Source organism: Mauremys mutica, chromosome 7 (assembly GCF_020497125.1).
Source record: "Mauremys mutica isolate MM-2020 ecotype Southern chromosome 7, ASM2049712v1, whole genome shotgun sequence".
In the NCBI taxonomy this organism is placed as follows: Eukaryota; Metazoa; Chordata; order Testudines; family Geoemydidae; genus Mauremys; species Mauremys mutica.
Genome location: NC_059078.1, coordinates 12,434,550 through 12,452,375, shown reverse-complemented (window position 1 = coordinate 12,452,375; position 17,826 = coordinate 12,434,550). Strand labels below are relative to the sequence as shown.

General features: G+C 41.5%; 1 protein-coding gene across 5 annotated transcripts in view; it reads right to left on the bottom strand.

The window, feature by feature from the left end:
* The window catches only part of CHL1 (cell adhesion molecule L1 like), a 189,096-nt gene that overhangs the window by 91,786 nt on the left and 79,484 nt on the right, over positions 1-17,826 (bottom strand). Inside the window, exon 1 of one of the 5 annotated variants that reach the window (XM_045025897.1) lies at positions 5,706-5,784. The exons of the other annotated variants lie outside the window; for them this stretch is intronic. The gene's annotated coding sequence lies outside the window, so the exon portion shown is untranslated. Of the gene's footprint in view, positions 1-5,705; positions 5,785-17,826 lie in introns of those variants that run through there. 5 annotated transcript variants of the gene reach the window in all.

The window sequence follows — 17,826 nt, the reverse complement described above, 5'->3', positions numbered from 1 at the left end:
ACCTTACAAGAGACCTTCTGCATGAAGCATATTCCAGTTACATTATATTCACTCATTAGCATATTTTTATAAAATCATATAGAGTGCAACGTCACACACGGTTTAAGCCATTTACTTGTAAGAAATAGCTTTACATTGACTTCACTGGGGGCTACAAAGGCCCCAGCACATTTGAAAATCTGGCCATCTACTGAGGTGCCTAAATATGGATTTAGGAGCCTAGCATTAGCCACTACGGTTGCCAGGAATCCAGTTTTTGACCGGAACGCCGGGTTGAAACGGGACCAAAGAATCTCCGGTAGGCACTGCCGACCGGGCCGTTAAAAGTCTGATCAGCGGTGCAGTGGGGGTCCAGGGTTAAGGCAGGCGCCCTGCCTGCCCTAGTTCCACACAGCTCCTGGAAGCGGCCACCAGGTTTCTGCAGCCCCAAGGTGCATGGGCGGCCAGGGAGGCACCATGCACTGCCCCCGCCCCAAAGGCCAGCTCCACAGCTTCCATTGGCCGGGAACCGCAACCCATGGGAGATGCAGGGGCGGTGCCTGAGGGCGCAAGGGCAGCACATGGAACCTTCCTGGCTGCCCATGCATCTAGGTGCTGCAAGGACCCAGCGGCTGCTTCCCATGAGCCATAAGTGCCACCAGCACCCCATGCCCCGTACCCTCTCCCGCACCTCAATCCCCTGCCCCAGCCCAAGTCCCCTCCTGCACCCAAATTCCCTCCCAGAGCTCTCTCCCCCCTCCAACATCCCAACCTCCTGCCCCAGCCCCCTCCTGTACCCCAAGCCCCTCATCCCTGGCCCCAGCCCAGAGCCTACCCTCCCAGCCGGAATCCTCCCCCGCCCATACCTCAACTCCCTGCCCCAGCCTGGTGAAAGTGAGGGTGGGGGAGGGTGAGTGACAGAGGGAGGGGGGATCGAGTAAACAAGGGCGGGACCTCGGAGAAGAGGTGGGGCAAGGATGTTGAACTTTATGCTATTAGAAAGTTGGCAACCCTATTAACCACACATTTTTGCACATCTTGGCCTTAGATATCTGTGCCAATCAACTTTGTTCCAATCAAACTACAGGAACAAAACCAGAGACCTGGTTAGACTGGATTGAAAATTTGGGCCTATGTCCATAAATAGTTATAATTTTGCCATGGCAAATTCAGTGCTTTTTAGTGTGTTCATTAGTTACTTCAGATAATGTCATATACCACTCCTGAAGTTTTTTCACTTTGCAACTGCCTACTCAAGTCTCTAAGAGAAAAATTATAAATATCTTGTTGATCGTCATTGACTATGTAATGGAGATGTTTGGGTATGTTTGTGACTTGTTGCTGTGCATTTAAATCCCTTCATTGCACATAATCCTAAAATAAAGTCTTATTAAAGGCTCACAGTATACTGCAACCTATGTTTTCAATCTGCTAAAAAGCTGTCTACAGTAGTTGATATTTTCCTGCAGTCACTATTCTGCCCTTATGATTGCCTCTGACAGCCTCTGTGATTTAATTTGTTTGGGACATCTATGAGCTGAATCACTGCACTGCTAAATTACAACCTACAAAGGGCCTATTTTTTAAGGCCTTTCATGCCTTTTACACACCCGTGGTGATTGAAAACTAAAGAAATGACTCAGAAAATCATGGATTCTAATGGTCACTAATGGACTGGTTTTTCATATTTACAATAATTGATAATACATAGCCTCCTCGTTAGCAATTAGGAGTGTATGTTCCGAAAGAGCACACAACCTTTGGTTTTGCCAAAATAACTCATTTCTCTTTACAGGCCTGATCCAAATCCCACTGCAGTTCTTTATATCAACTTTGACTGGGTTTGGATCAGGTCTTAAAATTACAAAGGCTTGGAATATTTTTCCAGTAACTTAAGTTACCCCTTCAGTGGGAAATCATCCCCATATTTTCAGCTTGCTTACTCTTAGTGATGCCATGCTTGCTCCTCTTAAGTCAATGGGGTTTTGTGTCTCTAAGAACTGCAGCAGTAGGCAACATTCCTGGCAACACATGATCGCTGCTGAGATGATAATTTTATAAAGAAAACCAGTCAGTATTGATGTGGTCCTCTCAGTCTTCTTGACCAAACAATTCTATGTGTATTATGATTATATCTGGGTCAATGCCGCTAAGAATAATTAATAAGTAGTCATTCAATCTGATTTTAAATAATTTCCCCCATTTTTATGTTTACTTTCCATGAATATTCTCGTGAGCAAGGGGTTGGGCACTGGAATGTTTGACAAAGCAGTACATTTTAACCATGTATTTCATGTAATTCACTGAAAACAAATGTCACATTTTCAATCATGGACGTTCACACTGGAAACCTAATTCTAAGAGTAACACTCATGCTATCATGGATCAGAAGAATAACATTTGACTTACTGTGTCCAGTCACAACAGCTTGAGTTTGAAGCATCATCTCGTAAAAGCTATACACACAGTAAACAATACACATCCAGTCCTTTCACTTAAACATGTCAACATAGAACGTTCCCTGAATAATTTCAAACAATGAACAAACACATGGAAATCAGGATCTGTATTAGGACTATAGGAATAATGGTAAAATTTGAGAAATACATTGTTCACTGTGAATATTTCATGTAACACTAGTTATGACACAGGAAGCCAGGTGGTAAATGGTATAAATAGGTGTACCTCCACTGAGCTAGATATCCAAGTTATTAAGATTATACTGAAACACAATACTACTTTGCACCCAAATTCTCCCTGTTGCCGCTATTAGAGACACCTATTCAGAAAGGTACTTATGCATGTGCATAAAATTAAGTGACTAAATAGTCCTGTTTAAATCAGTTGGACCATTGAATAAATGGGACCCGTGTATCTGTTATGTATGTAGCTGATTTATATTCAGCTGATTAACACTTATGGTACCTGAAGCCAGTTCAAATAAAGACACAGTGTACAGTAACTGTGAGATATTTTAAATTATAGAATGATGGCACAATATACATTTTATCTGTACTTACACAACATATTATTAAAAAAAACTACTCCATGCCAAATATATACATGATTACAAATATAATTCTCAGCTGTAAATTAATTATATTATACACAGCATATCTGTTGTATCACATTGTTTAAAAGATATTGAGATAAGTTCATTTTTGGTGTAACTCTGTCGAAATCAGTGAAACTCACCAGAGAAGAATTTGGCCCATTAGATTTAAATGTACAGGCATGGAGTTTTTAATTTTGTTTGAAAAATACAGTAAGTGATGGCACAATATTTTTTAAAAAGGATTATCATCAAACTGATGTGACATTCTATACCTTAGGAGAGCACTCTGTAACCCCCATATTCCTCATTTACATATAATTGTGATCTTGACTATAAATCATGCCATGTGAAGTATCATGGGAAAGGTTATGATCTGCTGAAACCCATTGTTACATCTAAATATGTATACCATCAAGGCATGTGAAGTTATGAGAATGTGTTTTATGATTGTCACTAAAATATGCTGTGGGTTTGGGAAGCACCCAGACGCTAGCTCTCCAGAAACAATGCCAAGGAAAGTAACTAACGCCCGGGCGCATATCAAACAACCATCAACAGCCATTGTCCACCATGACTCACCTGCATAAGGCCACATCAGGGGAATTGCTCAACCTTGCCTGGGGACTCAGCAATGCCTGGAGTGGTGTTCTTCAAGCACATGGACTAAGGGTATAAAATGGAACGCAGAAACCAGATGCTTGGCCTTTCTCCTGTCCCCATCTATGCTGCAAGCAACAAGGAGACTCTGAAGACTCCAACAGAGGGGACTGGCCCAGGTTTCAAGGGTGAAACCTGTTTACTATGAACTGTAATATCCAGTGGGGTGAGAAAAACTGTTTAATCTCGATGTTGCCCAGTCTAATAGGGTTGAGAATTTAGACTGTGTGCTTATATTTTATTTTAGTAACCACTGACTTTTTGCCTATCACTTATAATCGTTTTTGTAGTCAATAAACTTCTTTTACTGTTTATCTTTACCAGGAAGTTTACCTGAAGTGTGTGATAAATCTGCACAGGTTTGCTGAAGTGGTAAACTAATTAATAAATTTGCACTGTATATTCCTGAGGTACAAGGCTGGAAGCTGCAGGGATTTAGCTGGTGCCTTTCTCTGTGTGATTCATGAGTGGATCTGGGAGCATTTACGCAATCCAGCTGGGTGTGAGGCTCCACATGCTATTGTGCTGAGTGATAACAGCTCCTGGAGGGGTTTGCTGCTTGTCATTAGCAAAGCACTGAGAGAGACAGCCCAGTTAAGGGGATTAAGGGGGCACAGTGGTCCCACAGTCCCAGGTTGCACCCTGGGGATCCCGTTAGGAACCCGGTCACACCCGGCTTTTTCACAAGCCTACAAATAATGGACAGTCAGATTGTGCCTTCAGTGATACCAACAGCCTTAATTGGAGCTCTGTGGGTATAACTGAGAGCACATTACGCCTTTAAAAATATACATGTGTTCCATTACTCTCTTGCTATTACTTTTTGACTTATAATACGAGATCGAGGAAGTGAGCTGACAACATTTCTGGCTGAAACTAGTTTTATGTTAATTGAAATTTTCAACAGCGATTAGCATTTTATCTCATAGGTCAACCGTGAAGTATAATACAAAGTAAAGTATCAACATGATGACTAGAAATGATGGAATGTCAACAGCACAGAGACAAACGCAGTTTGCAGTTTGTTTGTTTTCCAACGGACATGGTTAACAACAGATTTTCCCAAATGAACTTGATGCAAACTGTCATGATCGGAAAATAAATTTCTGTCAAGGGCATTTTTTCTTATTGTCCCCTCTTACTCCCCAGTCTCTCTGCTTTTTAAAACACAGTATATTTAATTGCATTGAATTATGACAATGCAACCTTTCTACGGTTAAAAATAAATATATTATATTGAAGTAATACACGGCTTTATTTGGAGTTGTGCATGAGTAAGAGGAGCAGGTTTTAAGCTCCCATAGTTCGTTTTAGCCATTAAGTCCCATACTCTACAAAATGCTCACTAGGCAGACAGACATGAAGTGTTCCAGTGTCTTCACAATGTAGCGATAACCATAAGTGCCAACTTCGTGGGTGCTCCGGGGCTGAAGCACCCACAGGGAAAAATGGTGAGTGCTCAGCACTCACCGGCTGCCCCCATCAGCTCTTCCCTCTTCTCCCAGTGCCTCCCGCCTACCAGCGGACCTTGCCAATCAATGCCTCCCCCTTCCTCTGAGCACCTCCCACCTGCTGCGGATCAGCTGTTTAGTGACATGCAGGAGGCACTGACAGGGAGGAGCGAGGGCAGGGTGCACTCAGGGGAGGGGGCAGGGCAGGGGCAGAAAGAGAAGGGATGGGGAGGGGAGGGAGCAGGAAGAGCCACGGCAGGGGTGGGGCCTTGGGGAAAGGGGTGGAGTTGGTCAAGCGCCCCCCAGGAAAGGACCAAGTTGGTGCCTGTGGTGAAAAGGGTCTATCTGTGCATAACTCCTTGCAGGATTGGAGTCAGATTTAATTGTTCATCCAGTGTAAAGTTTGGGTTAAAATAGCACACTTTCTCCTCCCATATGCATATGTTATCCATTGTAAGTTCATCACAAGATGAACATTGTACTTTATCAGGTAGTAAATGAGAAAAAATAAAATAGCAAAGTGCAATCCATAAGCTCTCCATTTAAAATACATAGCAACTCACAGTATGGAAACAATTCTGACGCCATGAAAATCATTTGACTCCAGTGGTGGTAACCACTGTACTGCAATGAGGTTTCCATTCTGTGTAGTGATTTTCACAGCATGGGGCTTGTGTTCATTCGAGAGTTCCCTGCACTTGCAACTAGATGACATTGACTATAGGAGAAAAAGGTATTTAATTACAAAAGAATTACCTCTATAAACCATAGAAAATAGCTATTATTCCCATGTGATCCATTAGATATTAGTTGTTTCTGATGTAACTCAGGAAGTCAGACTTATCTGCAAGGTGCATTGCTCTGGTAGCAGCAGGTTTTGTTTGTTGCCTTTTATATCAGAGTCTTGAGTCTGAATTCACTGTCTTGCGATATGAAAGTAGCTTTCTCAACATTTCTCTCCCCTCCCCCTCAACGAAATATATTTATAAGCAATCCCAGCACATTCCCCGAGGATTTTGAGAGGAAAATGCTGGCTGCTTCTTGTTCCAAAGTCTTAAAACAAAGCAGACCTTAACATCAAAAATCGGCACAAATCTCTGCTTATACGGATACCACTCTTATATCTAAAGATAGTGCTGCTACTGGAAAGTGAAATCCACCAAGACATCACGTAGATCTAATTTAAACTGCATTCACTCACTCATAACAATGAAAGGTTTCATGACAACAGAGTCTTGTGTATTTACTTCTTTCCTCTGATTTTTCCCCTTCCCTATGTAATGAAAGATTAGCTCTTCCAGCTTCAGAGAGGTTTTTAGAGTGCTTGCATTTCCTGATACGTCAAACCCATCAAGCTTCCATCATTTCTTACACTACAAGTGCTATGAGGGATTAATTCAACAAAATCAAGTGGAAATTAATCATTTAACCATATAAATAATATGAAAAATATTTTAACGGTGTAAGTTAAATTTCAGATACATCACATTAAGCCAAATACTGCAGTCCGTACGCATTCCTTATTTAGGCTAATCCCAGTGATTTTTGTCTGAATGAGGAGCAACACCAAGCCAGCATCCCCTTCCCCATCAACACTTCCACCAGCCTCAAATAGTATGTCAGAGCCCAACTCAGAGATTCTTGTTCTCTTTTATGAATGGCTCTCCCGTTCATCTCAATGGAGCTGCACTATACAGAAATACAAAGAATTTTACCTTGGGTAAAAAAAATGCAGAATTTGGGCAAGTTTGCCCAGGTGGTTTCAACTTCTTAGGTAAGAAATCTTTAATACCAACATGTAATATTGTACTGAATGAAGGATGGATTCTCAGCTTTAGCATTTCCTAAGTTACAGGTTTATGGTTTTTTTTTCTAAATCAAGGAGCATCTTTAAAACTTAAAAATAAAGGATAAGGAAGAAAAATAACCATACATAATGGAAGTGCATGACACTATTCTATCGGATCTATCTTCTTTTAGCGCCATTATGATCTCAGATGAGGTATATGAGGAAGTGTTATGGTACAACAGACATCTCAGCAGAGTACAGTGTATACAATGTTAATGGAAGAGTCTGAGATATTATATTAAGTAGTATACTATTACAATTTATCAGGTCATCATCTCGTTTCAATAGCTGATGTTAATGGATCTATTTTGTTTTGAGGCTTTCAGGGGAATTGAATAGTTGATAAGAGGAATTAATTCTGAACATCAGCAGTAGTAACTATTTGTTTAGGCTTATTTTATTGTATTTGTTTAACACTTTAATGATGAAGGTGTCTTCCAAACATTGCTCTCCATTAATGCCTTTGTCCTTAGAGTACTGTATCAGGTATCAATCAATTAATCTGAAGAAATCTGGTGGACTTCCATGCAGTATGAACACAGTATCTTTCAGAGAAAGGAAAAGGACTTGCTCGTAGTTCTGCTTCTCTAAATAAATAATTTGACTGGATCACTATTCATTTGCCCCCTTCCACTAAGAATTGGAAGTGAAATGTTTTCAGTGACTGATTTGTTTTCAGGTGCTGTTATCCTGTATACGTGTGTGTTTATTCAAATATTCACATACAAGGTATTTTATGCTAATTATTAAATTTACTACTAGATTCTGACTCAGACTACTTGCCCTCACAAAGGATTAAGAGGAAGTCAAATGCACTATACAGACTACCCAGTTATTGAGTCTAGAAGCTTTCTGAAATACACAGGGCCACACACATGCGTACCCGCTGCAGGGACTACTCCACAGTTGGTGTAGCTTTCACATCCCCTTCCTCAGGACTTTTCCAAAAGTCTGAATCTAGTCCAGGGATCAGCAACCTTTGGCATGTGGCCCATCAGGGAAAGCTGCTGGTGGGCCGGGACAGTTTGTTTACCTGCAGTGTCTGCAGGTTCGGCCAATCCCAGCTCCCACTGGCTGTGGTTCACTGTTCCAGGCCAATGGGGGCTGCGGGAAGTGGCACAGGCTGAGGGATGTGCTGGCCGCCGCTTCCCGCCACCCCCATTGGCCTGGGATGGCAGCTCCCACTGGCTGTGGTTTGTGATTGGCTGAACCTGCAGATGCTGCAGATAAACAAACCATCCCAGCCCGCCAGTGGATTTCCCTGACAGCCCACGTGCCAAAGGCTGCCAGTCCCTGATCTAGTCCTTAGAGTTTATCCTATTCTAATGTTACATGGATGTTATCAGGAGCTTATATTTGCATGATGGTGTTCTTAATATGCAGTGTGCACTGAAATGGAAGGAGGGAGATTAAATGGAAAAACTCTGGAGCACTGTCAGTGTCAGGAATCAGGGCCCGCAGCAGATCTAGTCTCTGGGCAACATGATGAGTGCAGCTGGCCTGCATTAGGCTGCCTGATTGGTGGGAAGGTAGTCAGCACACCAGCAAACCAGATCAGCATTTGCCCCTCACTGCAATAGCTCTTGCACCTGCTGATTTCTAGCCACTGCTCCTGCCTTGATTCTCTCCCGATAATCCAGCTCCTAACTGTAATGCTGTCAGACCCCCGGTCGTCGGTGGGTGGGATCAAACCTGGGAACTGTGGAGCAAAATGCATGAGCCTCTACTGCATAAGCTAAAAGCCATGTGGCTCCAAGGCTGTAGAGCAGATTCATTAGTCTCTGTTTAAGTGGTCTCAGTGCCACTAGATGAGACAGACACCACACCGAGGTGGTGTGTGGGTTACATAAGCTTAGCTCCAATTCCTGACCTCTGACTCCAGCTCTGATCCTAGGCACTGATTCCTGTCTATCTGACTCCTCTTGTAACCCCTAGGCATGACTCATGCGCCACAACTGCCCAAGTCCCCAAGTTTCTGACAATCGGACATTCAAAGAACCTCCCTAATCCCAGGGAATAAAACAAAAACTTCAGACAAATAGACCTTTAATTTATCTCTGATCTTAAGAGATGTTGAATGCTAACAACTCCTATTGTCTTCTGCTGGGGCTCAGCTCCTCAAAGCATCAGGCTGCAAGGTTGCAAATTGAATCCCAAGACATATCCTACAAGGTGATTAGCACCTTCTGGAAGATACCAACCACCCTCTCTTCTATTTGGATTCCAAGGACGTTAAGGGGAATGGATACACTTCCAGGAAGTGTTGAACAGTTTGGCGGGTCTGGCCCAGAAACATTGAGCATCAGGTACATTGATGTACAACCCCAAACGTTCAAAAATCATGAGTCAGGCTTACAAAAAATCTTGAAATTGGCTTTAAAATCGTAAGATTATGTAACAAAATAATAGATTTGGTGTTCTTTTTATTTGCCTTCTGCTTTATGGGCCTTTAAAAAGACTGGGGTAACATTTTGAAGCTTTCTGCGCAGCCACAAGGGCTAAAAACTCACGTTTTATTTAAGAATGAAGGCTGAAATCATCACATAATCCACTTGACTCCAGGAGTTGGGACTTTAAGGAAAGCAAGAATTATCATGAGACTCACGCCAAAATCTCATGATTTTGTCAACGCTGGTGAGTTACAAGTAGCCATGGAAGTATGTTGTTCACAGGAGCTTGTACTTAACAAATGGATTCTTTTTATGTAAAGATTACACAATAGAGAACACAGCCTGCAGTTCACAGCAGCATGCAGCTCACTCTCTCCCTGCAGCCCAGGGCCCCGCCTTCCAGTACAGAATGAAAGCACTTGGTGAAAAAAGGAGCAATTGACTGCTAGAGGCATTGCAACATGGGCATGAAGGCCAGGCTCCTCCATTATAGTACATGTCCTTTGAGCTTTTCTATCTATACTCCTTTTTTTCTCCTTTTATTTAACTGGAGTTATTTAAAGGACAAATCTCTGTTTAAGCAGCTGCTGCCATGACTCGCCAGCCCAGGCAGCAATTTTAATTAAATATTTGCTGCTGTGCGGGGTCCTCTCTCTCACCCTCCCTCTTCCCCACATCCCCATCTTCTTTGCAACAGCATTTGTTCTTGTGAAGATAACAGGTCTGTCAAGTATCCTCTGGCTTTGCTTTAAAGACCTCTCTCTTATGATATGCAGTACGTCAATTGCTACCAGAGAAATCTATCAACACAAAGGACAAGAAACAAAACTCATCTGAATTTAATAATGATAAATGCCACTTACATAATTAAACTTTACTAATTATTATTACAAATCATTTCTACAGCACTGTACATTTTCACAACTCTTCACAGAATAAGATGTGTTCCTTCTCCCCAGTAACTTATGATATAAAATATACCAGACAAACAATTCAAGACAATACAAGGACACACGACAGTTTTGAGAGCAGGATGGTGTGGAGAGAAGCGTAGCAATGTGAGAGGAACAAGAGAGGAAGCATTCCTGGGAGAACTGGATTTCAGACATGGTTCTACTCCTGAAAAGTGACTCAGCAGAAATAGCTCACTCTTACTCAGCAGATTGGTGCCCTGTGTGTATTCAAAATCACATCTGTTTAAATTTTAGACAAACATAGGTTTGCACTTTCTTGTGTTCCTGTTAGGCCTGCAGAGCTAACCCACCTACAAATGACTGAGTTGACTACCACATGCATCAGCGAATTGTTTACTATGTTCCAGTCAGTTATACCTCTGGATTGACCAGGTGTCGATCGGGTCCTAATTTGGCCTGCAGACGGAATGGGAGAAAGAAGGAAGGACCTCGTCTTGTCTCTTAGAGCCCAGACTGTCTGCAAGATGGACAGTACGGATGTTTTCTTGTGTTTTGGTTTTAGGTCTTTTTGCTGGTAAAATGACTGGTTATGGGCATTGAGAGACAACTAACAACCCATGATGCCATTTAACGGAGGAATCAGAAAGTAGGAAATGGGATGTGTGGCACACTGAAGTATGGAAAGTATTCCCAAGCAATAAAGCGGCATTAATGAGTGCATGATTCAGAATGGGAAAAGGCGGTGAAGATAAAGAAGCAGCCAGATGGCACATAGGAGGAAATGAGAGCAGAGACCACAGGGTGGCCAGGACCACCAAGCCTGGGTTCAGGGCCCGTGAAAAAAATTTTTCGGGCCCCCCAGCAAGGGTGGACCAGGCCGACGAAGCTGGGGAAGCCGGGCCCCGGGCCCCCTTCCAGACCGCCGGGCCCCGGTAATTTGTACCAGCTTTCCCCCCGCCCCCCTCTTGTCGGCCCAGAGTAGGTGGCTGCTACTCAGTAGGGCAGAGGTAGGCAACCTATGGCATGCATACCGAAGACGGCACGTGAGCTGATTTTCAGTGGCACTCACACTGCCTGGGTCCTGGCCACCGGTCCGGGGGGGCTCTGCATTTTAATTTAATTTTAAATGAAGCTTCTTAAACGTTTACAAAAATCTTATTTACTTTATATACAATAGTTTAGTTACATATTATAGACTTATAGAAAAAGACCTTCTAAAAATGTTAAAATATGTTACTGACACGCGAAACCTTAAATTAAAGTGAATAAATGAAGACTCAGCACACCACTTCTGAAAGGTTGCCGACCCCTGTTGTAGGGCTTTGAAGCAGCCTTAATAAGATGTGGAAAGACAGGGGGCTGGTGAACAGGTCCCAGAAGCTGGCTGAAGTGGTTAAAATGGCAGGAGAGGCAGATTCATTTAGAAGCAAGGGACTGTACAGACTGAGTGAGGGAGAGGAAAAGCAGTGAGGTCAGAGCAGCACGTAAGTCACTTGGAGGGAAAGGGGCAATGAGAGTCATTTGGAGATGAACTAAAAGGAAATTAAGAATCAGGGAGAAGCAAGGGGCTCAAAGTAACAAGATCCCCAACACAGCTGCAGGAGTCTTCCAGGAGCCAAAGAGAAGGAGGGTTCACTGAAGCAGAGCATAGCAGCAGATTGTTTAATACAGCTGAGCATTCTGCACAGGTTAAAGCTCTCCAAATTGACAGATATATTGTATAATCATTTTTGCAAGAAAGGCTGAGTTGTAGCAAGCAGGGATGCGTGTATATATAAGCAGGCTACATGAAAAATACAAATGTATACAAAATTCACATACAGACAGAACAGATTCTGCTCTCAACTATCCTAGGTTTATATCAGCCCATCTCCTTTGATTTCAAAGTAGATACCCCTGACTGACACCATTGTGAGGGAGCGTCTCATCCAGTGCTTCCATGGGACACCTGTATTGTTGTACCAAACGGCTACCATCCCACCCACCCCCCAGTAAGTGTCATCAGGCAGCATAAAGCAAGTAATGAAAATAATATATTGTTCCATTTATTTAGTATTTTAGCATTGAACACTAATTTAGACAAATATTTACACTTTTAAGACTTACTAGACTTGCCATAGAAATAACAATAAAATTGTAGGTCACCTTTCATTGTAAAGGAGGCTAGCACATGATAAAAACTTACATTTAAACTATGCACAGGGAATCACATCATCAAGGAATGAAATCGAAACATGACAACTGGTTAGCAGCACACAACAATGCTCCACAAAAGAGGAGAAAGAGAGAAGAACAATGTAGCCAACTGATGCTGACCTGTGCTGGAATTTGGCCAGAACTCTCATTAACCACCATACTTACAAGGAATGTCATGTGTTCCTTAATTACAACTAGTCAGGACCTTGGTTTTAAGTTTCCTCCGAAAGATAGTCTTTTCTTTGCCCCTAAAAGTCACACTGGAGCATTGGTTCAGAGTTGACTCACAGGGAAGAATGACACCTAGTGAAACACAAAACCACTATGAAACACCTAGGTTTGGCCTTATAGATCTGCCATCCAGGTACCAAGCCCAAGGTCACTTAGCTCCTAAAGCTGAGATGATCACAGCATGAAGTGGTGTGGCTGCAAGCCTGCATACTATTCATTTGAACAGATTTTCCAGTTAATGTTTTACTAATCCTAAGGCACAAAAAAGGCTTAAAATATGTGTCAATCATGCCATCCTCCTCCCAGCATACTCAATCACATCAGGAGAATTGCTACTCAAACTGCTGACACACTGACTGTAACACTGTCAATGTTTGGAGACGGAGAATTAAATTGCATGTGTGAAACAACTACTACAAAACAAAGAATCAGCGGGAGATAGAATAAATGCTTATAAACAAAACCTTAGAAAAAGTCAGAAAAAAACCCATTAGCATAGCTTTCCATTTGTTATGGATTAAAAATGCTTATTTTTTGCAGGGAGAACATTAATATTTGGATGCCTTGCAGTTTTTTTCTGTAACCACTGCACCATTACTTTATTTTATCAGGCTCAAATATCTATGTAGTATCATACTAGATAGGACACTAATATTATGTGGTAAAGTCAAGTAAAGGTTTGTAGTAATTACACGCCCAGGAGATTTCATAATATTCTAGAATTATCAAGTAGTTCACAAAATTATATATCACTTAATCTGCAATTAGTATATCTCAGGGAAACAATCCGTTTTAAATTACAACAGTGACCATATAGCACATCACTGTATATTGCAAACCTGTAGAGTAATTGTTCTGCCTTGAAATTAGTTACCATGTAATCTACTATTGTTCTTTGTGAAAGATGCAAGGAGCAGGAAAGAATTTTCATGAGCTGTTATTTTAAAGAAGCCGTTTTCAAAATTTTGATTTCAGTATCTGCTAATTTAAGGGAATTTGTTAATGAATGCAAAAATAGACAGTTCAAATTAGTAAAAAAAAAAAGAGGCAGCTTACTCACATCATGCAATTTGCATTAGAAATCACTTCCAATTTTTCTTCAGTACAGAATAGTTTTCTTAATGGACTGGCTCAATTCAAGGGTGATTAAGTCCTAGCTTGAAATAGGTAGCTTGAAACATTTAAAGGTTAAATTTATAAACTAAGCAAGGAGATAGTGCTTTCCTGCTGAGAAGTACTATATGGCCAACCAGCATGAGTAAGATTTTTTTTTTTCCTGGAGACATATGTTACTAAAGCTATTGGTCTGGCATGAAGCTCATTAAGCTCCCTGACAATCATTTTGACAAAGCATAAGCCAAAAGCTACTGCATGTTCTTCATCTGCTGTCAAAATATTAAGCAAACAGAATGGGTTTATAAGGTTTTATATGCAGCAAATGTTGGTTTTAGAAGTATTATTCTAAAGAATAGCTTCATGAATCCAATGTAATCAGGAGCAGGGCTGCCCAGAGGGGTGGGGGCAAGTGGGGCCCACACGAGAATATAGTATTCTATAGTATTGCAACTTTTTTATGGAAGGGCCCCCCAAAATTGCTTTGCCCCAGGACCCCTGAATCCTCTGCGTGGCCCTGATCAGGAGGATCTCTTAATGATCTATTTGATTAGACCTATAGGCACTGCAAAATGCTGTTAAAGCAGCAACTGCATTTCACCTCAGAGGAGGCTGCACTTCAGTACTGGGTAAAGTGATTTCCTACAAACTGTATGTAGTTTGTCAAGTCAGTTGATAAAGCATTTTGGAGTCTCTGACACCAACCATGCAATAAAGGACAATTAAAATGAGACAGAAAGAAATGTGTTCCAGATTTAAGATAGAGATATTGGGGCAGATTGTCTCCTGCACTAGAATGCACAGAGGGGTGGCCTGAACAACAGGGAGCGGTTTCTCAGAGCCAGGTCATTCCTGATGTGACTCAGAGCAGCTGCTAGGCTGCTCTAAGTTGTACTACTTCGTTAATGTCCATTAAGAAGCTTTGCCATGCACCTATCCCCACCCCATCTCAAACAGAAGAAAGGGCAAGGCGGAGATATAGACCTGGAGAGTGGCACAGAGAACACCAGAAAGAAGGTTCCTTTCTGAGGAGGGAATTTTTTGCTGGCAATTTTCAGCCGCAGTCCAGCCCTTTTATGCCAGCTGAGTGATGCAGAAGAGCTGGATCTCAGAAGAGAATCTTTGGTTATCTGTGGTTTCTTTTTACCTAAATTAGTTTAATTTCCTGGTTTTATAAAGGGATAGAATACTAATTCAGTGGGCAATTTCTAATAATTTACAACTACATAAGTCTACGATAAGGTATACAAACAATGTGCTGTAACTTAGTGCATTACCAGTCTCGCAACAACTGACCTGGACAACCAGCAAGTAGGGAAATGACACCTATCATAATTTAAAACCTTCTCCTAAGCATATAATACTAACCAGATCACTCTGAGATCCTGATTTATACCTTTGCAGGTTTCAAGACACATTTGGGGCTAAGACTTATAATTAACCCTTGAATTGATCTGGTCTTTTAAGAGATCAGTTCTGTAGCAAAGAAAAATGAAATTGTGAAAATAAAATGAACATCCTCCCAGGTAAAAATTCTGCAAGAAATAGCACATACATGCCTCGCCCCGTTACAAAACACTCCACTGTATTGATCAAAAGACCAACAGGCTGTGAGACATAAAACTGTACAAAAAAGGCACTGATGCCCTAGTGCATAATAGTCTGGAATGGTTTATGCCTGATCAAGTATATTAAAACATACAGGTAGTGAAACATTCAGGTGGAATATGTAAGGAGACCTGTGGAGAGCGGCAAAGCACCTGATGTTATTAGTGTCAAGTGACAGAAATGTGGAATAAATGTCAAGACTCTCTAATCTACTTGGCTAATATAGAAGCAGCAAAGAATCCTGTGGCACCTTATAGACTAACAGACGTTAGTCTATAAGGTGTTATAGTTAGCTTGAATACCCAAGTCTTGCATCTGAAGAAGTGGGTATTCACCCACGAAAGCTCATGCTGCAAAACGTCTGTTAGTCTATAAGGTGCCACAGGATTCTTTGCTGCTTCTACAGAACCAGACTAACACGGCTACCCCTCTGATACTTGGCTAATATAGTGCTTCCTTTTGCAGTGTTCGGAGATGGTTCCCATGTTTAGTTCAAAGTCCTGGGCACTTGGCTGGGTTCTAGGACCTCAACTCAGCAAGACTTAAAGTTAGTATTTGTTTAAGTATCTTGTTGAATCAGAGCCTAGAAGAGGAATCAGATTCTTCTTCCACTGAAATCAACAGCAAAATTCTTTTTGACTTCAATGGGAGCAGTAGCAGGCTCTACAGGAATTTTTCCAGGGTGTCCGAGCCCCCCAGATGTGTGATGAGGGAGCTTACCATTTTTTAACTGGAAAAATATGAGGGATTTGGATGGGATTTGGATACCCAGTTCCCATTGAAATAAATGGGAGCTTGGGCACCCGAATTGCAGAGATGCTTTTGAAAATCTCAGCTTATTTGTTTTGTCCTCTGTATTTTGTCCATGGTGTGTGGAAGCAGAACCATGAAATAAGGCACTTACCAAGATTTCTCCATGGTCCCAACAACAGTTTCCTGCTCAGCACTTTATTGTATAAAGATATAAGAGATTGATAGAAACACCCCTCACCCCCACCCCCTGCAAAACTGCATTAAAAAACAGAGTTCAATAACAAACTTTTAAGAGCCACCCTGTTTCTTCTGAAATTAGAACATGCAATTTAACTTTACCTATCTCACATACTCATAGTGAGCCTCTCACACTCTTTAAACGTATTTATCCTTACAAACAACCTTGTGAAATAGGAAAGTGCTAGTATCCCAGTCATACATACAACACAGAGACTAAGGGCTTGTTATTCAGACCAGCAATGTGAAACACTGCTGTAAGGAAGAGGTAACTAGAAGCAATGCCCTAAACAGCCAAATGCTGGCATAAGTTTGCCAGGCCTTGGAGTGGCTGGTAAGACCATGTGCTGTGTCTATGTTTTTTCCAGCAATAATTGCAAGTGAAAGTCAACACTAAAAACAAAAGCTGCATTTCCTCTTTGCTGTTCTTTCCTTTCTCCTTTCAAGTGTATTTGTCTGGTTTTTTTTCTCCCAGAAAACGGAATTGGTCTGTAACAGCAGCAGCAACAATGACTGTGCCTGCCCATCTCAACTAACTTCTTCTCTTTTTTACAGAAGGACAAATGTCATATTTTATACCATCTTAACAGACTGTCAGACAGGTTTAAAAAAATAAAAATAAAAAACTCTCCAGCTGAAGGAAAAGGGAACAAAAGATTTTGTCAAACTGAAAACCTTACTTGATACTTTACATTTTAAATGCTTTAACTGTTTTTCCTAGTTCTGTATCTTTAATAAAAGGTTAAAAAGATGTTTTAATGGTGTGTTTGCCATAGTACCACACAGGCTGAAATCTCTATATCAAACCCTAACCTCGTTTAACACTGTTTAAAGCTGGACAGTGACAGGCTCACATTAACACCTCTGACTCTTTGGGTCCATATATTCCCTCTGAATTAATACCCACCTTAACCACTAGATCATCCTTTCCACCCTTTTTAATAAGATCATTTTATTAATATCTCTGTTATTCTTTGGATTCTGTACCAGCATCTGTCACCACAGTATCCAAGTGCTTGCTCTGATAATTAGAAAAGGCTCTATATTGGAGACTCGTCCCAGAAATGGATAGCATAGGAGCCCATCTTCCCTGGGAGCAGAACGTTTGATCAGTGTGTCCAGTAAGCTGGTTTAAGTGGCTCTTTACACATTAAAGTTAATCTTGTTTCACGCAGCGATTAGCAATTAGACTGCGTAGGGTGGATATTTTAGTGACTTGGAGTTCAATTCCTGCAATGGCACCCCGATGTTGACCTTTCATTGGAGTAAAATATGGGGTAGGGAGAGATTCTGCTAGCAAGGAGTGTTCAGAATGGGGCTCCCCCCACATTTGCTGACTAGCAGGGTGACGCTAGGCACCAAAGTACATTATTGATAAAGAAAAGTTAATTCT